This window comes from Schistocerca piceifrons, chromosome 8, assembly GCF_021461385.2.
Source record: "Schistocerca piceifrons isolate TAMUIC-IGC-003096 chromosome 8, iqSchPice1.1, whole genome shotgun sequence".
Classification (NCBI taxonomy): Eukaryota; Metazoa; Arthropoda; class Insecta; order Orthoptera; family Acrididae; genus Schistocerca; species Schistocerca piceifrons.
This window is the reverse complement of record NC_060145.1, coordinates 331,065,883-331,091,363: the sequence shown is the minus strand read 5'-3', so window position 1 is coordinate 331,091,363 and position 25,481 is coordinate 331,065,883. Positions and strand designations below refer to the sequence as shown.

Below are 25,481 nucleotides of genomic sequence, written 5' to 3'. Positions count from 1 at the left end.
TATTGAACCTTGTTTCTGAGCAAGTACGAGGGACACTCCAAAAGAAATGCACACTATTTTTGTAAAAATACAGTTTTCATTCTGCATGTGTGTAAGTGTGTAGATACATACTTCTTGCTTGTTTTCAAACTTGGATGTTGACAGTGGCTCACAAAGAAACAAGAAAAACTGTTTGCAGCGAACTTTTGGAACAGTACGAGAATGGTGGACATAAATTTCTTGGAAGAATTGTGACAGGTGATGAAACATGGCTCCATCATTTTTCACCAGAGACGAAGAGGCAATCAATGGAGTGGCATCATGCAAATTTACCCAAGAAAAAAGTATTAGAAACCACACCTTCTGCTGGAAAAGTTATGGCTACGGTGTTTTTAGATTCCGAAGGACTCTTGCTTGTGGACATCATGCCAAGTGGAACCACCATAAATTCTGATGCATAAGTGATGACACTAAAGAAACTTCAAGCTCCACTGAGTCGTGTTCGACCACATCGGCAAAATCAGGATTTTTTGCTGTTGCACGACAATGCACAGCCACATGTCAGTCAAAAAACGATGGAAGCAATCACAAAACTCGGATGGACTACACTGAAACACCCGCCTTACAGTCCTGACCTGGCTCCATGTGACTATCATCTCTTTGGGAAACTGAAAGACTCTCTTCGTGGAACAAGATTTGAAAATGATGACTCCCTTGTGTACGCTGCCAAACAGTGGCTCCAACAGGTTGGGCCAGAATTTTACCGTGCGGGTATACTTGCGCTGGTTCCAAGATGGTGTAAGGCAGTTGAGAGGGATGAACATTATGTGGAGAAATGAAAATATTGTTCCTAAAGGATTGTATCTACACACTGTAAAACTTTCAAACATTTTGAATAAAAGATGGATTAAAAAAAAATAGTGTGCATTTCTTTTGGAGTGACCCTCGTAGTACACTGGGCAACAATATGAAAGGATCACGTTTTAGAAATCCCTTTGTTGCCTCCCATAGCGACCCATGAGACTGATATTTGGCTCTAAGGTGCCTGCAACCTCCCTCTGCAATGCTTGCGGCGACGCTTCAGACAGCAACGTGTCGACAGATGCGGGGCAAAGACCACAGGTCAAAAGATCACGTGAGCTGTAAGGCGGTTTAATTATGTCACACTGACACCAAATTTCACCATAGTTCTGCCCAACGCCACCGCGGACGTGTCACACGATGAGAATGTCGTCACAGCCCCTCTTACTCACATTTTACTCCTTCTTTTCACGTCTCTGTGATAGAGATTAGACTCACGACACGCAGCACTGAAATCATCCCTTCCCTCCACTTCGACACTCCTTGGGCGGGGTTTGCCTACTTTCAGCCGCCGGAGTGAATTGGTATCAAAGTTTCTGGCAGGTACATTGGTAACGTGCTCAACGAAGTTGCGTGGGTGGCACCAAGAGTGTTGCCCAGCTGGGTGTCTTAAGAGAGATCTTTTGCCGTTTTATTCACGAACGTGCTAATGTTGCACTCCCCCGTGGTCGCGCCACAGGAGAGTGGAAAATAGGAGAGCTGAAGAAGCGTAAGTATCCTTTGCTGCTTCGCATCACGTACAGATTTCGTGGAATGGTTTTGGACAGTCCCTAGCGGTTCCAAACTGTACATTACAGCAAAAATTGCGCTCGTGCTACACCCCAAAGGGGTTCGATCAGTTTAGTGGGGATGCAGCCCCACAATATCCTTAGAGAAGAGTTGAAACGGCCGAGGGCGTCAGCAGTCTCAGTGGCTGTCAAGAACGTACTCCTGTAGCTCATCGCACTGCGAACTGTCGTTTACGACAGCGAAATGCATGTGAATCAACGTCCCAGTAAAAGGATGGTTTAATTGACGCACTTTATATCTTCCTTCCAAGCCTTTTCGTGTCGATTCCGATCGCCAGTCTGTCCCAGATTTCTTCACCGCTCAGCCATAAGAAAACCGTGTGATTTCAGCTCTGGGTGTTGCGTTTCTGTATTGAATAACATCGGGGATAGGCTACAACCCTGTCTCACTCCCTTCGCAACCACTGCTTTCCTTTCATGCCCCTCGACTCTTATAACTGCCATCTGGTTTCTGTACAAATTGTAAATAGCCTTTCGCTCCCTGTATTTTACCCCTGCCACCCTCAGAATTTGAAAGAGAGTATTCCAGTCAACATTGTCAAAAGCTTTCTCTAAGTCTACAAATGCTAGAAACGTCGGTTTGTCTTTTCTTAATCTAGCTTCTAATATAAGTCGTAGGGTCAGTATTGCCTCACGTGTTCCAACATTTCTACGGAATCCAAACCGATCTTCCCCGAGGTCGGCTTCTATCAGTTTTTCCATTCGTCTGTAAAGAATTCGCGTTAGTATTTTGCAGCTGTGACTTATAGTTCGGTAATTTTCACATCTGTCAACACCTGCTTTCTTTGGGATTGGAATTATTATATTCTTCTTGAAGTCTGAGGGTATTTTGCCTGTCTCATACATCTTGCTCACCAGGTGGTAGAGTTTTGTCATGACTGGCTGGCCCAAGGCTGTCAGTAGTTCTAATGGAATGTTGTCTACTCCGGGGGCCTTGTTTCGACTCAGGTCTTTCAGTGCTCTGTCAAACTCTTCACTCAGTATCATATCTCCCATTTCATCTTCATCTACATTCTCTCCCATTTCCATAATATAGACCCTCTATATACTCCTTCCACCTTTCTGCTTTCCCTTCTTTGCATAGAACTGGGTTTCCATCTGAGCTCTTGATATTCATGCAAGTGGTTCTCCTTTCTCGAAAGGTCTCTTTAATTTTCCTGTAGGTAGTATCTTTTGTGGCGGTGTTCGTAGCGACAAACAATTCGCTGTAGAAACGGCTTACGAAGTCACCGCCACACTTTTAATAGCGGGCCTACCGGTCCGCTGGAACAGTGAGCAGAAAGATGAATACCCAAACACTCTGATTAAATAAAAGTCGGTACTTATCTTTATTAATGAAGATACAGTAACACAGTAGTGAACTCGGTGTCTACAGAAATCTGTCTAGTTCGAGTCGGAGCGGCTAGGTCAGCGTCGGCTGACGACAAACAACAACTCTGCTGCGATGAACACACAACTGACTAGCAAGTACACAAATCGGTGGCGAGTATACAACTGAGCGGCGAATACAGAACTGTCCTAGCGCTCGCGACTCCAGCGCTTAAGAAGCCAGAAGCCAGCGGTGGCGCGCGCAGACTTGCGGCGATTTCCTGTATCGCTGGCGCTGCTTATGCGGACGGCGTCCGGACTTTGATGCTGCCAACCTTTTGGCAGCGGGCTCGGTTGGCATTACTGGCTAGGATATAACAGTATCTATCTTACCCCTAGTGAGATAAGCCTCTACATCCTTACATTTGTCCACTAGCCATCCGCACTTGGCCATTTTGCACTTCCTGTCGATATCATTTTTGAGACGTTTGTATTCCTGTTTGCCTGCTTCATTTACTGCATTTTTATATTTTCTCCTTTCATCAATTAAATTCAATATTTCTTCTGTTACCAAAGGGTTTCTTCTATCCCTCGTCTTTTTACCCATTAGATCCTCTGCTGCCTTCACTATTTCATCCCTCAAAGCCACCCATTCTTCTTTTACTGTATACATATGTATAATTTGAAAGCCTGAAAGTTGCTACTGTAGTTTCGAATTTATTCGAACATAGAGATGGGCCACGTTTACACAGTTCTGTTGGGATATTTTTATTCGGTGTTTTTCATTGCCATCCTAAGTAAGACCCCAGTCAAGAAAATTAAGATAACAGCAACGTAAAACACAATCTAAAAAATATTGATGTATAGGAGAGTAACAAGTAGGAATTACTAAAACATAGCTATTTAAAATCAATGCAATTCAAGCAGAAATAATTAATTCTATGAGAGCGAGGACTGATACGAGCAATAAATTGCTAAAAGTAAGAACAAGGAGAAATGCGATTAGGCCTGCTTCTGATATCATCAGTGTTTATCCAAAGACAGATTTCCACATGGTAACTCTCCACGCTGTCGTGTCTTATGCCATCCTCTTCAGGTGAGCCTAACTTTCGTTACCCTTTAAGTCGTCATCAACGTCGTGTCTCTTCCTTCCTCTCACTAACTCGTCCTTCCAAAGCGTCTGTTAGCAAGCACTCCCGTGTCAACGAATGTCCATCCAGTTCCTTTCTCTCATTACCTGCAGCATTCTGATGAAGAGGATGAAAATTGCCTTTAAAACCATACAACCAGTCAAAAAGAAATCAAGAATGAGTCCAGGGCCTTTGCTGTAAAAGGTGGGCTCACGACGTCTGTGACACAGGAAATATCATTATTTTCTGTGTGTACAAATTTCAGTTTGAATAATGATAATAACTATGCCTTTAACATTCACATTTCTGTGTAGGCCATTTTATGCTAACAGGCGGAAGTTCGCCAAAAAATTTGTTTACTGCCAGTAAAATATTTGTATTTTACGATATTAATTGGTGTAATTTTGTTTACTGCCAATTAAAGATATTTTGAAAATTTTAGAAATCTGTTTTGTATACTTATTATTGCGTTCTATGATATGGTAAATGTGGCTGTATAGACGCGTAAACCCACCACATATGGGTTGTACGTTTACACATTCGACTTGAGCGTATTTAAAATTATTTTGCAATCTTAAATATAATGTTAAGTTAGAAATATCTGTATCACCTTACACTTTAATAACCATGTTATAAGACTAAGCAATGTTAAATACGATAAAACTAAACTTCTTTTTAATATCGTAAAGGTATCGGCGTAAATGTGCCCCAGTCTCCACAACTAGCTGGCGCGACAAGGGAGGTCCGATTCAGTCGATAGGCGACAGCAGTTGAAACACCGTTCAGAAAATAGCAACTTGATGGTAATAATACAAAATCAGAAGTGGCTGAGTGTTTTTGGAACGTACATTTCGGACATGCGTTGAGGCAGCGTCTCTTTGTTTAATCCGCTGACGAACCTTCTGGCACACCGTATGACTTTCTACATCTACATTGATACTCCGCAAGCCACCCAACGGTGTGTGGCGGAGGGCACTTTACGTGCCACTGTCATTACCTCCCTTTCCTGTTCCAGTCGCGTATGGTTCGCGGGAAGAACGACTGTCTGAAAGCCTCCGTGCGCGCTCTAATCTCTCTAATTTTACATTCGTGATCTCCTCGGGAAGTATAAGTAGGGGGAAGCAATATATTCGATACCTCATCCAGAAACGCACCCTCTCGAAACCTGGCGAGCAAGCTACACCGCGATGCAGAGCGCCTCTCTTGCAGAGTCTGCCACTTGAGTTTATTAAACATCTCCGTAACGCTATCACGGTTACCAAATAACCCAGTGACGAAACGCGCCGCTCTTCTTTGGATCTTCTCTATCTCCTCCGTCAACCCGACCTGGTACGGATCCCACACTGATGAGCAATACTCAAGTATAGGTCGAACGAGTGTTTTGTAAGCCACCTCCTTTGTTGATGGACTACATTTTCTAAGCACTCTCCCAATGAATCTCAACCTGGTACCCGCCTTACCAACAATTAGTTTTATATGATCATTCCACTTCAAATCGTTCCGTACGCATACTCCCAGATATTTTACAGAAGTAACTGCTACCAGTGTTTGTTCCGCTATCATATAATCACACAATAAAGGATCCTTCTTTCTATGTATTCGCAATACATTACATTTGTCTATGTTAAGGGTCAGTTGCCACTCCCTGCACCAAGTGCCTATCCGCTGCAGATCTTCCTGTATTTCGCTACAATTTTCTAATGCAGCAACTTCTCTGTATACTACAGCATCATCCGCGAGAAGCCGCATGGAACTTCCGACACTATCTACTAAGTCATTTATATATATTGTGAAAAGCAATGGTCCCATAACACTCCCCTGTGGCACGCCAGAGGTTACTTTAACGTCTGTAGATGTCTCTCCATTGATAACAACATGCTGTGTTCTGTTTGCTAAAAACTCTTCAATCCAGCCACACAGCTGGTCTGATATTCCGTAGGCTCTTACTTTGTTTATCAGGCGACAGTGCGGAACTGTATCGAACGCCTTCCGGAAGTCAAGAAAAATAGCCTCTACCTGGGAGCCTGTATCTAATATTTTCTGGGTCTCATGAACAAATAAGGCGAGTTGGGTCTCACACGATCGCTGTTTCCGGAATCCATGTTGATTCCTACATAGTAGATTCTGGGTTTCCAGAAATGACATGATACGCGAGCAAAAAACATGTTCTAAAATTCTACAAGAGATCGACGTAAGAGATATAGGTCTATAGTTTTGCGCATCTGCTCGACGACCCTTCTTGAAGACTGGGACTATCTGTGCTCTTTTCCAATCATTTGGAACCCTCCGTTCCTCTAGAGACTTGTGGTACACGGCTGTTAGAAGGGGGGCAAGTTCTTTCGCGTACTCTGTGTAGAATCGAATTGGTATCCCGTCAGGTCCAGTGGACTTTCCTCTATTGAGTGATTCCAGTTGCTTTTCTATTCCTTGGACACTTATTTCGATGTCAGCCATTTTTTCGTTTGTGCGAGGATTTAGAGAAGGAACTGCAGTGCGGTCTTCCTCTGTGAAACAGCTTTGGAAAAAGGTGTTTAGTATTTTAGCTTTACGCGTGTCATCCTCTGTTTCAATGCCATCATCATCCTGTAGTGTCTGGATATGCTGTTTCGAGCCACTTACTGATTTAACGTAAGACCAGAACTTCCTAGGATTTTCTGCCAAGTCGGTACATAGAATTTTACTTTCGAATTCAATGAACGCTTCACGCATAGCCCTCCTTACGCTAACTTTGACATCGTTTAGCTTCTGTTTGTCTGAGAGGTTTTGGCTGCGTTTAAACTTGGAGTGGAGCTCTCTTTGCTTTCGCAGTAGTTTCCTAACTTTGTTGTTGTACCACGGTGGGTTTTTCCCGTCCCTCACAGTTTTACTCGGCACGTACCTGTCTAAAACGCATTTTACGATTGCCTTGAACTTTTTCCATAAACACTCAACATTGTCAGTGTCGGAACAGAAATTTTCGTTTTGATCTGTTAGGTAGTCTGAAATCTGCCTTCTATTACTCTTGCTAAACAGATAAACCTTCCTCCCTTTTTTTATATTCCTATTAACTTCCATATTCAGGGATGCTGCAACGGCCTTATGATCACTGATTCCCTGTTCTGTACATACAGATTCGAAAAGTTCGGGTCTGTTTGTTATCAGTAGGTCCAATATGTTATCTCCACGAGTCGGTTCTCTGTTTAATTGCTCGAGGTAATTTTCGGATAGTGCACTCAGTATAATGTCACTCGATGCTCTGTCCCTACCACCCGTCCTAAACATCTGAGTGTCCCAGTCTATATCTGGTAAATTGAAATCTCCACCTAAGACTATAACATGCTGAGAAAATTTATGTGAAATGTATTCCAAATTTTCTCTCAGTTGTTCTGCCACTAATGCTGCTGAGTCGGGAGGTCGGTAAAAGGAGCCAATTATTAACCTAGTTCGGTTGTTTAGTGTAACCTCCACCCATAATAATTCACAGGAACTATCCACTTCTACTTCACTACAGGATAAACTACTACTAACAGCGATGAACACTCCACCACCGGTTGCATGCAATCTATCCTTTCTAAACACCGTCTGTACCTTTGCAAAAATTTCGGCAGAATTTATCTCTGGCTTAAGCCAGCTTTCTGTACCTATAACGATTTCAGCTTCGGTGCTTTCTATCAGCGCTTGAAGTTCCGGTACTTTACCAACGCAGCTTCGACAGTTGACAATTACAATACCGATTGCTGCTTGGTCCCCGCATGTCCTGACTTTGCCACGCACCCGTTGAGGCTGTTGCCCTTTCTGTACTTGCCCAAGGCCATCTAACCTAAAAAACCGCCCAGCCCACGCCACACAACCCCTGCTACCCGTGTAGCCGCTTGTTGCGTGTAGTGGACTCCTGACCTATCCAGCGGAACCCGAAACCCCACCACCCTATGGCGCAAGTCGAGGAATCTGCAGCCCACACGGTCGCAGAACCGTCTCAGCCTCTGATTCAGACCCTCCACTCGGCTCTGTACCAAAGGTCCGCAGTCAGTCCTGTCGACGATGCTGCAGATGGTGAGCTCTGCTTTCATCCCGCTAGCGAGACTGGCAGTCTTCACCAAATCAGATAGCCGCCGGAAGCCAGAGAGGATTTCCTCCGATCCATAGCGACACACATCATTGGTGCCGACATGAGCGACCACCTGCAGATGGGTGCACCCTGTACCCTTCATGGCATCCGGAAGGACCCTTTCCACATCTGGAATGACTCCCCCCGGTATGCACACGGAGTGCACATTGGTTTTCTTCCCCTCTCTTGCTGCCATTTCCCTAAGGGGCCCCATTACGCGCCTGACGTTGGAGCTCCCAACTACCAGTAAGCCCACCCTCTGCGACTGCCCGGATCTTGCAGACTGAGGGGCAACCTCTGGAACAGGACAAGCAGCCATGTCAGGCCGAAGATCAGTATCAGCCTGAGACAGAGCCTGAAACCGGTTCGTCAGACAAACTGGAGAGGCTTTCCGTTCAGCCCTCCGGAATGTCTTTCGCCCCCTGCCACACCTTGAAACGACCTCCCACTCTACCACAGGTGAGGGATCAGCCTCAATGCGGGCAGTATCCCGGGCAACCACAGTCGTAGTCCGATCAGGGGATGCGTGGGACGAGCTGGCCGTCCCCGACAAACCCCCATCCCGACCCCCACAGTGATGCCCATTGGCAACAGCCTCAAGCTGTGTGACCGAAGCCAACACTGCCTGAAGCTGGGAGCGAAGGGATGCCAACTCAGCCTGCATCCGAACACAGCAGTTGCAGTCCCTATCCATGCTAAAAACTGTTTTGCTAAGAACGTCTGAACTAATCTACAGAGAGCGCAAACAAATCGACAAAATTTAAACGGATATTAAAATACAAGATTGCCTAGTAAATGCAGTAATGCTGCTACTTGCGCACTGCTGACACTGCTCGGCGGCGGAAGGAGACTAAGCGAAATTACACTATTGAGGTACTGAAACACGATGCTACACTCTCAAATACTATAATACGCCCGAAATTTATGAATTAAACAATGCAAGAACCAAAAACACGCAAAGAAATTAAGAATTAAACTATGTAACAAATGAGTGAGCTAGGAGTATACGACTTGCTGCTCAGCTGCTTATCCAACGGCGGCAGGGAGCGCCATCGACGCACTCAGAATCTTCCTTCGGAAGTTTCTGATATTCGACCAATTTATAAAGTGAATACGCATTATTTTTCAAATTGTTAGCAGGACCCTAAAGTCACAACAATGGTATCCTGAGCAATGTTTACATCAGATGGGTGATGGCACCCCTGAAACCTGGAAAATCCCCTTGAGTTCGGAGAGTAGGCTGAGTGGTACTGCACTTCCCTGCCCCATCGATCGAAGAAATTAGTCACAACTTGCGCCAGAGGATTGTCCCGGAAAACGATGGGTGGCTACCGACCCATCAGTCTTCTGAGTTCGCTCAGCAAGAGTGTTGAGAAGGTGATTCTCAAACGCATCACTAGGCACTACATAACAAATGACATCCTGAGACCGGAGCAATTCGGCTTCAGGAATCACCACTCCACAACACAACTACTCTTACGGGTCGGCGAACATATAACACATGGCTTCAACAGAAACAAAGCAACAGGGGCGGTGTTCCTGGACATCGCTTTCGACCGTCTATGGCACAACGACCTCATTCGCAAACTCAGTGACGCGGGGTTCCCCGACGGGCTGGTGCGTCTCATACACTCATACCTCACAGACAGGAGTTTCAACATTGGCGTGCAGGGAAAACAATCAACACAACAAGGTATACACGCGGGAGTACCCCAGGGAAACATCCTAGGGGCCCCTACTGTTTAACCTCTACATAAACGATCTCCCAACCACACACAACACAACGATGGCAATCTACGCGGATGACACAGCCATCCTCGGGAAAGACTGGAAACCATCAAACATTACGTCACGATTACAGACCGCATTCAGTGGCTGAGGCTTGGTTAGAGAAATGGCGTGTTAGAGTAAATGTCGACAAGTGCGAAGCCGTTCTGTTCACTAGAAGACCGAAGCAACAGCGCAAACACCGATACTGCAGACCAACGACTACATGCACGCCCAATACGTTTCCGCACGAAAGTCAAATGCCTCGGTGTCTGGCTGGACCGGAAATTACTCTGGGGGGACCACATACAACACATGACCAACAGAGCAAGCACGAGGCTCAAACAGCTCTAGCCTGTGCTCAACACACTGAACAGAAGTGTGTCGAGGTCCATGTACATGACACTAATTCGACCCCTGATGACGTACGCAGCCCCTGTCTGGGGATAGGCTGCGCCTACACGCCTGCGCCGTCTGCAGCTCATACAAAACAAAGTACTCAAAATCATAAGCAATGCTCCACGATACACACGCATCGCGGACCTTCACCGGGAATACCGACTTGAGACTCTCACGGAGGTAATCCACAAACTCACCACAAGACTATGGAAACTCCAGACATTCGCAGAACCCGTTCATTCTGAATCTGGGGAACTACGAACACAACCATAGATGGAAACATAAAAGACCAAAAGACATACTTGCAAGGACCTAACATCTATGGCCCAGTACAGGCAAACACAACGGCGCAGATGAGCCCCTGTTAATCAGACGCCATTACTGGATATCCAGCTGGAATACACTGCCGAATAACTGGCACCACGAAGGGAAACCGTACCGTACGTTACATGCAGACAAGCTACACACACACACCCCACACAGTGAGATGATCTATGGCCGATCTCCCACTAATATATAACGATCCTGATTGTTCCAGGAATGCAGCGCCTGCAGCAAACCGGGCTACATCGCCATCGCATGCCAACGGTAATGATGCATGATACCCACACTAACAAACCCAACCTTGCATGAACTATCGCAGCTAGTAAGCCACTACTGCTCTTACTACCCATCCCACTGTCGCAGAGGTTTTTTTTTTCCTTCTCACGGCACGAGCCTTGGCACTTTTTTTCCCTCTGCTCTTCAAATTGTTACCCTCATCCGCGTTTAGTTCGCTATCTATCACCTGATGGACCGTGTTAATGCGTAGTCTTATTCAGACGCACGGATAACATCACAGCCCAGCATCCTGCGATCCACCTACTAGATAACTAACATGTTGACGGAGGTGACAGTAGAACTTCTGGTTTGGTCATCACGTTGGTGCGGGCGTGGAGGGGCCCCATCTCTATTTTCCAGCAGAAAGCGCAGCCGCTTCTCTCTAGGCTTGTCTGCCGGCGCGGTTCACGCCGCGGCAGTTGGTGGGGGCTTCCAGCGGCGAGGGACGCCACGCGGGAAGCGGTTCACATACAGCGGCTCATACCGGTACACGACAAAAATGAGTTTTCCGAATTTCTTGCTGTAAAAATATTGTATGTAAATGCAGCAAAACTATGTCAACTCCTGTAGTTAGTCTTTCGACAGATATTCTTTTCTTCTTTTAAAAACTTAAAAGCCACTTCTTTCGGTTTTGTGCATTTTCTTCACTATAAAAAACTGAACTAATTGGCTCAAAAAGTTGATATTTCCATATCTTGTAGTTTCACGTTATAGATTTATGATGAAGTGTCTATTTTGTCGATGTTGGTTAGAGCTATTGTGATATCTTCTTTACAACTACTATGCAGCATAAATTTTAAAGGGTTTGCTGTGAAAAATGTGATCGCTGGCTACCTTACGTTTCGTACGTAGTTTTCAATGTTGGAACGAAACCCGTATCTCAGTAGAATGTGAGAAAATAGAAGTTAAAATACTGTATTTGTGCATGCTGGAGCCGATCGCGCTGCCTGAGCGCTCCACAGCCATGAAGAAAAAGATATTTTATTCCAAGAGTTGGATAATGGAAAACTTGAAACATGTCCCATCTTGTCTCAACAAGGCTTGCCAAATGTTCATTTACGACACTTATCAATCGTCATTTATCAAACGAAGACAAAGTTCTCTGAGTTCTTCTTGTTAAGTATTTCCCAGTTTAACTATTTCCTAGATCTGGTCAAAGAAGCTTTCGAGAAAAACCTATCAAATAGATATTTGTGTCGAGTAACACCTGACCTGAAATTATCCGCAACATTCAAGAAAGAAAAGTAAAAACACTTTGAAAATTACAGTAGTTTATCATTTATTCTGTTGTAAATGGCGTTTTTTCCCATACGCCTGACAAATACGAATAAAAGTGGAACAGTCGCATTTTCACTTCAGGTAGAACTTTATACCGTTTTCAAGACAATAAAGCAACTTTGCATTAAAATATGGCACGTTCTGCACAAGAACATGTAACGCCGGAAATGCATATCCTCCTATTTCCATCTATTGCACTGCAAATTTTTTTCCTTATTTTGTTACCTAAAGATATAACATTTCTGTGTCTTTGTATATTGTAATTGTTTTACTATATATATATATATATATATATATATATATATATATATGCATTTATGTCCATGTATAATTGGTTTGTTTTGTGAATATTTGTATTTATACGCTGGGTCTGGCCTAGGGAAAACTATGCTATCGAACGAATACATCGATAGGTCGTGTGGAGAACCAAAGTGTTTAGGAACTTTGGTAGTGTTAACTCTGTCGCGTGGAGCGCCGGCAGAGGAGAGTCTGGCTGGAGTAGTGCAGTGGAGCAGGTGTGTTGTGTGACGCCCCCGCGAGTTACCGCGCTTTCGGGGTTTGGCAGCATGTAATTGCGCTCGAATTGCTATGATAGTTTCTGACACGGTGTCGCGGACGGGAAGCATTAGCTTGGCGCACATCAAGAGCCCGTTTCGGCTGGAGACCGTGTCAAGAAGAAGGCGCGCCAACATCCAGCTTCTGCAACAGCGACGGCCGACAATGAGTGACTGTCGCCACCTCCTCGATCGACGACTTCAAACCTTCAATCAACCAACAAGGAAGACTGGCAGCACGTAAAGTATTAGAACTGTATGGCAGACCTCTGCTTTTCTAACTGTTCAAATCACAAAATTACAGCAATGTAGCATGAACCTTTGTTGCTCATTGTCCCAGTTGCATTACCAAGCAGGGTCCCTTCCTTTTCCGGAATGAACCCGAGTGTCGTTGAAATTCATACGCCAGCATTAAAGTAATATCATTCCATTTCACTGCTTTAATTTCAAAGTTCAGTTAAGGTATTCATAGCTGGCTACAATATTTAGATTACACAAGCACAAATTAAGAGTGCGAGTTTTGCTAGCATATTTTAGCTTACCTGTGACTGCAGCTCAGCTTGGTACGTACTAAATGTTACTATTGTTAATTGTCCAGAATCATTTAATTCAAGTTCAAAGTTAAATCTCTTATTTCTGAATTGCGTAGATTCAAGTAGGTTTTGAAATGATTGTTGAGGTAGCCCAAGACTAACCTTATTTTATTGAATTTCGTAGTGCTTCAGAAACGAAGTTCACTTAATTTCAGTCACTAAATTAACTTTCAATTTTCCGGTTTTATTAATTCTTTTGCTAAATTAAGTCAGAGTGTAGCGAAATTTATTACTTCTGACAAACATTTAGTTTTCACGCAACACGTGTCAACCTTCAATTGCCACGCTTTTAGTGCTAATTATATGTGCATTAATCTTTCATTTTCAGTTATAGTAGTTGTCCATAGGACTGGCGACCGTAATTTTCCCCAAATCTCAAATATGTAATTAACGCCAATTAATTGTTAACGTAACGACCGCACATGTACTTTCTTTATTAATTTTACCCTTTTCTCAAAATTAATTTCCACCAATTTCATTTGCATTTTTCCTTTCATTTAGATGTAACCCTTTCCTCCCTCTTTACCGACAGATTAACTTCGGTGATGATTGCTTTTCCCAAATTTCCATTAGGTACACGCGGTTTAATTTTTCACTGTCATTAAGGTCGATAAGTGAGGGAGGTTACAAACATAACAAATTATCTGAAATGTGACAACACTTATCAAGCGGAGCCTGTCGTAGCCACAGAGGCATTCTCTCTAATATTTTATAGCGCAGTTAACTGCAGAGATAACTAAGTTGCATATTCAGTAATGGGCATTTTGGTAGACTACTACAGTACTATATTTGAGTAAATGAATACCTTTAAAGGAAAGAGAATCAAGCGACACCTCTGCGAATCTGAATCCAAGACCTAATTTCTTTTTTTGTGTACCCAGACGTAATTCTATGTCTACTTCTATACTCTGCAAACTGCTCTGAAGTGTGTGGCAGTGGATATGCCCTATTGTACCACTTGTAAAGGGCTTATTCCATTCAATTCGCGCATGGAGCGCGGGAAAATGACTATTTCAATGCCTCTGTGCGTGGTGTAACGTTGTCCACACGATCCACATGGGAGCGATATGCAGCAGACTGACTATTTTCGTAGAGACATCATTTAAAGACGATTCTTGAAACTTCCTAAGCAGGATTTCTTGGGCTAGTATACGTGTATCTTCAAGTATCTGCCTGTTCAGTTCTTTCAACATCTCAGTGACACTTTTCCGCAGATCAAACAAACCTGTGTCCATTCTACCGCCCTTCTCTATACACGTTCAGTATCACCTGTTAGTCCTGTTTGGTATGCGTCCCACACGCTTGAGCAGTATTCTAGGACGCGTCAGATGAGTGATCTGTACGCAATAGCCTCTGTAGACTGATTGCATTTCCCCAGTATTCTGCCAATAAACCCAAGTGTGATACCTGGCATGCCCCACTCATGATAGGGCCTATGTGATCATTCCATTTAATATCCCTACAAACTATTACAATCAGATATTTGTAAGACTTGGCTGCTTCCAATTGTGACTCGATATTGTAGTAATAGGATATTTCGTTTTTTCGAACAATTTTACATTTCTGAAAATGTGAAGCAAGTTGCCAATGTGTGCACCACATCGAAATTTTCAGTGGTGGCTCCTAGGTATACATACTGGGTGCTCACTAATTTTTAAATTCAGATAAATATCAGAGTGCGAAATTAATAACATCTGCTGCGTAACATTTATATTTATCAACATATTATACAACTTCAGCCGCTGTCAATAACAATAACAATAATAATAATAATAATAACAGTAATAATACGCATAACTTGTCTGAAAGAAAGGAAGAATTGTTTTTGTGGAACTTTATTGTTTTGTACACAAGTCTATGGCATGAACGAAATAATGTTTAAGCTTTCGCTGCTCCCTGTGTAGCATTTTTGTGTAAGTGGAAGTTTTTGTGCTTTTTTATTTTTTCGGTCTAATGCGCAAGATTCCTAATTTCGTTAGGAAATTAACTTCCGGGCTGAAAACCAGGCATTCTTACGTTACATCCACGCAATAACTTAACGCTTATTACACATTTCCTTGTTCGCTTGTAGTCACGGTTATTTGATTTCGTCAATTTCTCAGATAACGGGTCTGATCTGGGAGGCCCTGCTTCCTTTGCCATAACTTTCCTCGGTAATTTTCTTTTCTGTTAGAGCTTAATGCAGGTTCAACACAGTTCATGTTGATGCTGCACAGGAAAGCCGATTTCTGTACAGTAAACGACCAACTCCAAACACAAAACTGCCGTTTGAAGGAATTATTAAATTCAATTAGTACTATCTACCACAAGGTCACTGGACGACTGAAATACAAATGAGGCGCTGAGAGCCATAAGGGCCAAAAACACACAGTCTTCAACCCCTCACATTCGAGTGAATATCAGAGAAACAAGTGAGGCAGTTTTTCGTGAATGTTCAGATGTATGTACAATGTGAGCCCACAGTACAGGTAAATCTGACCCACCCTACGATCAACAGATGGCAGAAGCATGAATAGATACTACAGTCTCACAATCGACGCTGATGTGCCTTATGGTTCTCAGCGCGTCAAATATATTACTGTATGATAAAATCCAAAACTTAATGTACTATATCTCATTCACAATCCCATAAATAGGTTTTTCTATCAGTATAACTATAACATACACTGATGATCGATCTAATTTTATTATATAGTGAGTGAGTTTGCATATCTGTGGAGTGTGCGCCATGAACTGTGCACATTATTTATCAATTTCGTATGTTCAAATTGTTCTGAGCACTATGGGACTTAACATCTAAGGTTATCAGTCCCCTAGAACTTAGAACTACTTAAACCTAACTAACCTAAGGACATCACACACATCCATGCCCGAGGTAGGATTCGAACCTACGACCGTAGCAGTCGCACGGTTCCGGACTGAAGCGCCTAGAACCGCTCGGCCACCGCGGCTGACTCAATTCCGTTTGTATTTGGCCCATAAGGCAATCAAAAATGTTCAAATGTGTGTGAAGTCTTACGGGACTTCACTGCTAAGGTCATCAGTCCCTAAGCTTACACACTATTTAACCAAACACACACACCCATGCCCGATGGAGGACTCGAACCTCCGCCGGGACCAGCCGCACAGTCCATGACTGCAGCGCCTGAGACCGCTCGGCTAATCCCGCGCGGCTAAGGCAATCATGTCATGCTAGTTGCGCATGTGCAGAAGATCCTTAAAATGTGTAAAAGTGAAGGTGTGCTCACGGCCGTGATGCCAAGTTTCACTAAGTCTAAAGTAGCAATGTAGCACATCGGGGTAGATTAGTACCGCGTATTTCAGATTAGCGCGCCTACATCACGTTTAACAACGTTCAAAGAAAAATGACTGATCAATCCGCTAGAGGTCAAAAGTTTGGTGGTTCATGTGTTCTTACACAACAGCAACACATCAATGAATATTTATTTACACAGCTACTTTCGGACAGTAATTCACAACAGATAATTACATGATCTGCTAGAACCTGAGGCTACTATTAATATCGTTCAAAAGAGCATAAATACAGAACATGGAAAGCAAGGGTACACCCGAATTTACGTCAACATCTCTGGATGACTCTATCCAAGACAGCTTGCTGCATATTCGCTATCAAAGCCTCCTCACTCCAGTCACAAATTTCACTTGATACCCCAAATGATAGAACGTTTGATAATAAGCATAGGTGTGATACTGAGTCAAATGCTTTTAGGAACTAGAGAACTACATCTGCCTGATTGTCTTTATTTATGGCTTTCTGTATGTCATGTGAGAAAAGTACGAGCTGGATTCCACATGATTGATGTTTCCGAAATCTGTGCTGGTTGGCATGGATGATACCGCCTTATGTCTGAGCTCAGAATGTGTTCCAAATTACAACAAATTTGCGTGAAGGAAACTGGACGGTAGTTTTGTGGATTACTTCTGCTACCGTTCTTGTAGTCGGATGTGGCCTATGCTTCCTTCCAACTACTGGGCACGGTTTTTTGTTAGAGGGCTCTGTGACAGATTGTAGTTAACGGGGAGGCTACTTCCACCGCAATGTAAAATTTGATAGGGATTCCATGAGGCCCTGTGGCTTTGTGCAGTTTTAACAAGTAGATAAACTTTACTGATTGCAAATGTTAAGCACACAATTTCTCATAAGATAGGAGGTATTGCTTTAAATTTTATTATAAAGCACCTGTATGGAATAACCTTTACAGTTGCTGGTGTTAGAAACAAGAATGGAAAAAATTCGTCTTTACATTAGAAATACTATGAGACTAGCATATTTTCGTTAGGATGCGAGACGTAATTGCTTATATGAAGTTCGATTTTCTGCGTGTCACTTTCTCTTTTGATCTCATGGTTGGTTACATAATTGCTGTAACATCTTTCAGTTGCTTCAAGATGTAATATACACTAACTGATTTCCAGTACTTAACACTGTACTGTACTTCATCTTATGTAACTTATTGCTCTTGTGAAAATTAAAATTTTTGCAAAAATATTTACCATGCTTCGGTGCTCTTCCAAATTTTCTCATATTCTGCATCGTACAAGAAGTTGTACATCTTCACTTGTTCGATAAGTTTTTCTGTTTGCATGATTTCCACTGAGTACACTGCACGCCCACCGATACGACAGATCTGCCCCCCGCCGGTGCTGTTTCAGACGTCGGTGTGAGAACACAGCAAAAAGTTGCGGCTGCTGGCGCTCACAGACGCTGACCGCGGCGGCGCATCTGTACTCTGAGACAGACTGGCGCTAAGAGCGTCTGATCGCTCGCCGCGGCGGCGAGACCTCCGTCTGTGTGACCAACACGATGCAACAACACGCATTTCAACGACGCGGCCAGCCCGCCGCTGCTCAAGGTCACAGACCGCCCGGGCAGATCGTGTTCTATGTGGCCAGCCAGGCCTTAAGCTGTTCATTGATGGTACACAGGCAGCAACCAGCTTAGAGAAAAAGCTGCGACACTTTCTGTGGGACTCACCCGCCATCTCGCAGGACAATGCTCTGGCTCATGTGGCGCGAGTTGTGACTAATTTGTTCGATAGTGCAGTACCACGCACCACATTCCCCGGGCTTACTCTCTGGCGAGTTCCCGAGATGAAGGAAGCACTTCATGGCACTCGTTTCAGAAATGCTGCAGAGATTCGTCAACGAAGAGACAGCTCCGCTAACTACCAACACAACTGGTGCTGCTAAGGGTATCCTATAACTTCCACTTCGCTGTCAATGGGTTCTACATAACGCTGGTGGCTACTCTGAAGGACAGTAAAACTTTGAAACGTGCATCCACTTTGCGAAAGTTGTAGATAAATAGTTTCTGCTATTAAAGTTCAACCTCCGTATACACACTATGTGATAAAAAGTATCCAGACACCTATTGGTGGACGCTAATATGAAGTGTGTTCACAATTCACCTTTATGGTGGCTAAAACTCTGCCAGGGACACTTTCAATGAGGTGCCTGAATGGCTGTGGAGGAATGGCAGCCCATTCTTTCTCAAAGTCGAAACCAGAGAAGGTGTACATGTCGAACGCTGCGGCCTGGAGCAAAGTCAATGTTCTAAAGGCCAATTCACACTGGCCGTCACGTCCCATCCCGCCAAAAGTCTGCAATGCATTTAAAATTGCGGCATCCACACTGACCGTCCCGTCCCGTCCCGTCCCGTCCCGGCACTATCTAGGTTTCTCGGGAATAAAGTTTTGACATTTGGCATCATCCATCCATTTTTGTTCAAATTATCTCCAAGCTCATTTCCTCCAATAGATGGCCATGCACAGATCTCCATATTTCATTTCGTCGTGGTTGATATCAGCTGTTTGTTGTTCATTATTAGTTATAAACTGTTCCATTTCATTATTTCTTTTGTTAAAATTTATAATAAATTACAAAAGATTAATTGCAGCAGTGAGGTAGCAGTCTGAATTTTACGACATGATCGTCCTAAATTGCTTGTCCTCTACTACATTTATAAAATGGATTTTTATTCGTACCAGTACCGTATTTGAAGTTTTACAAGGAAATGGACTGCAATATGGATGCAACTTGAAATGAAAAAAAAAGTACTGTGAGTAACATCAGATTGATTAGTTGGTGGAATTTATTTTCATGTTGTCAGGCATTTGTAGCATTTCATAAAGTAATGGACTGAAAACTTCAGACACTGCAAGTCGTTTGTTTAAATATGAGTTTGTGGCAGGCTTGTATATTGTCATTCTGCAGGGGGCTCCCGTCTTGGGAGTATGTGGGTGGCAACCACACGGGCCCTTTTAGCTAAGCCTGGCATTACTTCCACTTACTTGTGTCAGGCTTCTCCTGTTTCCTTTCCTATCCGGCCCCCCTCGGCCAACTCTTGGTTTCTTCGACCCCAACGGTATTAGGTTTCCGAGGCCCAAGGGTGTCTTTCACTTTCCTCTCTAGTATCTATTATCTACCCTTCGACCCAACGGCGAAGCGAGCGGAAGAAGAATCTTATATCCCAGGTTCTCAAAGATCGTGGAGGCGGAAGAGGTCATGCCAGACGAACTGGCTGTAAAGGCGCCGCTCAGCCATCATTGAGCTCGCGGCAGTTCGTTGCAGTTCTGGTACCTGAAGTCACATGTCACATACATATGTGCCGTGATGAATTGTTCCAGAATTATAGTGTGTGGGTCACTTCCTCGCAAGCTGTAATCCACCTTAAAGAAATTCACGCAAATGGCAATTTCTCCTGTCATTTTCTCTAAAGACCAATGGCGATGGGATAAGGACGATGGTAGCAGGCTCCGAGTGAGGCTGGAAGCTACTAGTCTGGACCTGCACACTGGCCGCAGGTGTGTGATGGTCGCCTTCCTGAGAACCCGTGTGACTACTCGGGAATCCGGTCCTGCATCTGCGACTGGGCAGGCCTATTTAGGATGACCGCTGCCCACCCTGAATGGGGAAGGCCCTAGAAAATGTGGGCTAAACATCGGAAGTCACACTTGAACCGGGCTGGGAATCCGCACCCAGTAGGTCACTCCTTATACTGCGAACGTAAACAAAAGAAGAATGAAATGATTATGACAATAGGGACATGGAATGTCAGGACCCTCCTGGACGTGAACAATTACAGACCAGAGAGAAGAACCGCTCTTATCACCCAAGAACTAGCCTGTCTAGATATAGACATAGCTGCCTTGAGTGAGACAAGACTCTCAGGTGAGGGACACATTAGTGAGGTACGTTCAGGGTACACCATCTTCTGGAAGGGAAAGGATGCAGGAGAACCACGCATCCATGGTGCAGGATTTGCCGTAAAAACGAAAATAGTGAAAGATCTTCGACTTACACCTGTCTCAATTAATGAAAGACTGATGACTCTTAGAGTACCCATTGGTTCAGACAGATTCATCACCTTCGTCTCTGCATATGCTCCTACTTTAGACAGTGATGAAGACACAAAGAATCAGTTCTACCATCAACTGAACAGTACTCTCTCTAAAATACCCATTCAAGATAAATTAATTTTACTTGGTGATTTCAATGCCAGAGTGGGAAGGGACAACCGTTTTTGGAGAGATGTCATGGGTAAATAAGGGGTGGGAAACTGCAATGCAAATGGGTTGCTACTTCTTGGTCTATGTGCTGAGCACGAGCTTTTCATCTCCAATACCCAATTCCGTTTGCGTAACCGCTATAAGACCACATGGATGCACCCACGCTCCAAACATTGGCATCTTATAGACTACGTTATTACGCGACAGCGTGACAAGAAAGACATTCTCATCACAAAAGCAGCACTAAACATCGATGAGTGCTGGACGGACCATAGACTTTTAGTCAGCCGTTTGAGAGTACCAAAGTATCGCAAGCCACGATCCCACTTTTCAAACCCACCACGCAGAAAATTCAACATAAGCAACCTGAACAACAAAAACGTTCGCTCACACTTCCAAGACATACTGTCTGAACAACTTAACAAAGCTCCAGCAACCACAGATGACGTCGAACAAGAATGGACCACATTAAAGAACATCATCAAAGAAACTGCTGAGAATGTTGTTGGTTGTAGTGCACGGAAAAGAAGTGACTGGTTTGATGACAACCACGGAGAAATCCAAGCCATCATCAATGCAAAGCGGGATGCTTACCTATCCCTTGCTCAAGATCCATCCTGCGCAGAAAAGAAAGCACACTTTCAAGAACTCAAGCAGAAATGTCAAAGTGAAATACGAGTAATCAAGAACAAATGGTGGCAACAGAAAGCCACAGAACTCCAAAATCTTTCTGATGCAAGGAACCTGCGTGGCTTTTACGCTGGTATTAAAGAGCTGTATGGACCTATCCGCTCCTCATCAGGAGCACTGAAAGCTGCTGACAACTCCACCATTCTTACTGAAAGTCAGGACATCTTAAATCGTTGGAAAGAGCACTTCAGCTCACTGTTAAACAGCCCTTCTACTGCCGCTGGAGATTTTCTCAAAAATATCCCACAGCACCCTCCAAAACCCTGGCTGGCTGATCCTCCAACTTTTCAAGAATTTTGCAAGGCACTCAAGAGTGTGAAACCTGGGAAGGCTCCTGGACCTGACAGCATCCCGATGGAGCTTATTGAGAGTGGCGGCTTGCCTCTAAAAACTAGACTCTTCTCACTTATTATATTAATGTGGGAAACCCGCAAGGTACCAGCTGACTTGAAGAACTCCACAATTGTCACCATCTTCAAAAAGGGCGACAGAAGCGTCTGTGGTAACTACCGGGGAATATCTCTACTCTCTCTCACTGGAAAAATTTTTGCAAGAATCCTTTTAAATCGCCTCCAGACACTTTCAGAGACTATATTACCTGAGTCTCAATACGGGTTTCGACCTTCAAGAGGGACAATTGACATGATCTTCTGTGCACGACAACTACAGGAGAAGTGCAGAGAACAGCAAAAGCCTTTACTACTTGTTTTCTACGATCTAGAAAAGGCCTTTGATACAGTTCCCAGAGAAGCCATGTGGATGGTCTTAAAACGCTTCGGCTGCCCTGAACATTTTGTTGACCTGATTGAAGCTCTCCACGTTGATATGACTGGACAGGTCCTCTGCCAGAATGAAATGACTGGTGAATTACCAATAACAAGTGGGCTTAAACAAGGATGCGTTCTTGCACCTACATTATTTGCATTGTATCTGGCAGCTATGCTTTACGAGACAACCGTAAACAATGCAGGAATAGAACTAAAGTACAGGTTTGATGGAGGATTATTCAACCAGTCCAGACTCCATTCAAAAAGGTTCACCAGTACCACTCGTGTGACAGAGCTGCAGTATGCTGATGACAATGCCTCTCCAGCTCATTCACCTGCAGAGTTGCAGCTGTCAGTTGATTCCTTCAGCAGGGCGTACGAACGATTTGGTCTCTCCATCAATATTCCAAAGACAAAGGTGATGGCGCAGCCAACTCCTGGCTCCTCCGTTCCTGACTTCAGCATATCCATCTATGATACACTCTTGGAACAAGTGGACCATTTCCTCTACCTGGGAAGCATACTGTCATCCAACTGCTCATCTGGAAAAGATGTGGAGAATAGATTACGTGCTGCACATGTAGCATTTGGTCATCTTACAAAGCGTGTCTTCCTTAATAAAGACCTAACACTGTACACCAAACTGAGGGTGTACAAAGCTGTAGTCATTTCCACCCTGCTATATGGTTGCGAAACCTGGACGTTATATCGCTGCGATCTGAAGAAACTAGAACGCTTCAACCAACAGAAGCTAAGATATATTATGAACCTGAAATGGGATGACTTCATATCCAACACGGCTGTTCTAGAGAAAGCAAAAATGCATAGCATGGAAGCTCTTATCATTGGGCATCAGATGTGTCGGATATGTCCAGCGGATGAAAAATGACAGACTTCCACGCCAAATGCTGTACAGCGAAGTGAGCACAGGTAAAAGGCCACGAGGTGCCCCTCTCAAAGGTTATAAGGATCAGTACAAGAAAAATCTGAAAAACTTGAACATCGATCCGAGTAACTGGTCCACAATAGCAGAAGACCGAAGTCGCTGGCGCTCAGTTACCTCAAATGCTCTTCAAAACTTTGAGCTGGAACGTCGAAGAATGGAGAATGACAAACGCCAGAGACATAAACTCCTCCAGGCTCAGCCACGTCCTCCACCTTCCATCAGCTGTAATGTCTGTGGCCGCCTGTTCCACGCTAGGATTGGATTGCTAAGCCATCAACGACACTTCCACGCATGAACCGTGACAAAGGAAATCTCAGGAGAGAAATGAAAACTCGGATACGAGTATCAGCCGACGACGACGACGTATATTGTCAAGTAGTTCTCCGCATTGTGTGTGAAACAGTTTTGCTAGCATCACTGGTCAACATTTCCATGGTTTCACTGGCTAACTGGCTAAACTCTCTGGCCCTCCGGTCCGCGGCGGCGATCCTAAATACTGGCGGCTGAGAGGGCGTTGGCAGCATGTTTCCAGCGAGTCTTGTCGTTGGCCAATATCACATATGAAAACAATACTGTATCATTCTAGATCTCACTGAAGATGCCTTAAAGTAAAAGGCGAAACGTGTCTGGCAGTAATAATAGGCATTGCAGAAAAAGGTGGTCTGTATTCATGAAATAAAATAGATGTTTTCTGTTACAGCGTGTGCTGAGGAAATGGAATTTAAGGAGACTGCACCAGCTAAGCACACTGGAAAATGAGGGAGATCTGGTTGGAAAGAAGAATGTACAGGAGTAACGAGCACGTACAGAGGCAATGGTAATCAGTATTGCTGCATTAGTAGATATGTCATTAACTGTCTTATGATGCTGTAGAAGTTATTTAGTACTCTAATATAATGTGGGAGGTTATTCCAGACTTGGGTTCCTACTACAGAGAAGGACTTCGATAAAGTGGCTAAACGGTGGAATGGGATAGAAAGGACTTGTTCTGATGGGAATGGGTGTTGTTGCCACTCTATTGAGGCAAGAGTGTTAAGATCGAGGATAGATATGATACACATTGTACGTTGATAAGCCAATAGAGAAGACAGAGTATGGACATCTCTGCACACAGCCAGGACAGCTGTGCATATGATGGTGAAATAAGAACAAAGGGTCGAACATCATAGATATAACAAACACAGACATTCTTAATCAGTTCCAACGCTGTGATCTTTCCTGAGAAAGGTGTAGGATAACATTGGTGTAATCAAAAATTGGATGCATAAGTGTATGTACAAGTTTCTTTCTCAGATCAAGGTGGAAGAGCCTTTTATACTTTTGTAGAACACGGAGAGATACTGATACTTTCTTGCACATTGCACTTACATGCTCAGTCCAGTTTAGATTTTCATTTGTTATTGCTCGTAGACTCTTTGCAGAGGAAGAGAAATTGACATTTGTCCCAGAGATTCGCGATGTTTCGAGCTAATGAGCTAGAATGACCAACCAATACCGCTTGGGGTTTGGATGGGTTGAGCTTTAACCCCATATCCTGCATCCATTATGATAGTGCACGAAGGTCGATATTGAGATACTCAGGTTGATTAGCTTTGTGCTTCGATACAATTGGCGGTCATCAGCGTTCATGTAGTATCTGCAGTAGGACGAAACTGATGACATACAATGAAAAGAGTATACGGAACACGGGGGGCGCCAGATACTACCTGTCTCCAGATGACTTTCCGGTGCCGGACATGACGCACTGCTAGCGAGGCGTCACGCGTAAGCAAAACCATTGCACTGCACTTTGCTAGAAATTTAGACTGCTAATTTGACAAGCAAAATGTCTCAACTGAAGTGTGAAAGGCATTGCTGAAGTCCAAGTGGAACATAATAGTCGCCTCTTGTGCACCCACGGAGCCGGCCGGTGTGGCTGTGTGGTTCTATGCGCTTCAGTCTGGAACCGCGTGACCGCTACGGTCGCAGGTTCGAATCCTGCCTCTGGCATGGATGTGTGTGATGTCCTTAGGTTAATTAGGTTTAGGTAGCTCTAAGTTCTAGGGGACTGATGACCACAGATGTTAAGTCCTATAGTGATCAGAGCCGTCTGAACCATTTTTTGCAACGACGGAGAGCTACAGGCCGCATGTTACCTTTATTAAGGCAGATGATATGTTGCGATGTTTACGGAAATCTGATTGATATTCGTCTAGTAGGTTGTTT

The 25,481-nt window shown here is 44.0% G+C and overlaps 1 long non-coding RNA gene across 1 annotated transcript in view; it reads left to right on the top strand.

Moving 5' to 3' along the window:
- LOC124712474 overlaps nucleotides 1-24,036 on the top strand; it is a 230,443-nt gene extending 206,407 nt beyond the window's left edge. Inside the window, exons 2-3 of the long non-coding RNA XR_007005580.1 lie at nucleotides 10,858-10,907; nucleotides 23,977-24,036. This is a non-coding gene — a long non-coding RNA (uncharacterized LOC124712474). The remainder of the gene's footprint in view (nucleotides 1-10,857; nucleotides 10,908-23,976) is intronic.
- Nucleotides 24,037-25,481: the final 1,445 nt, after the last annotated feature.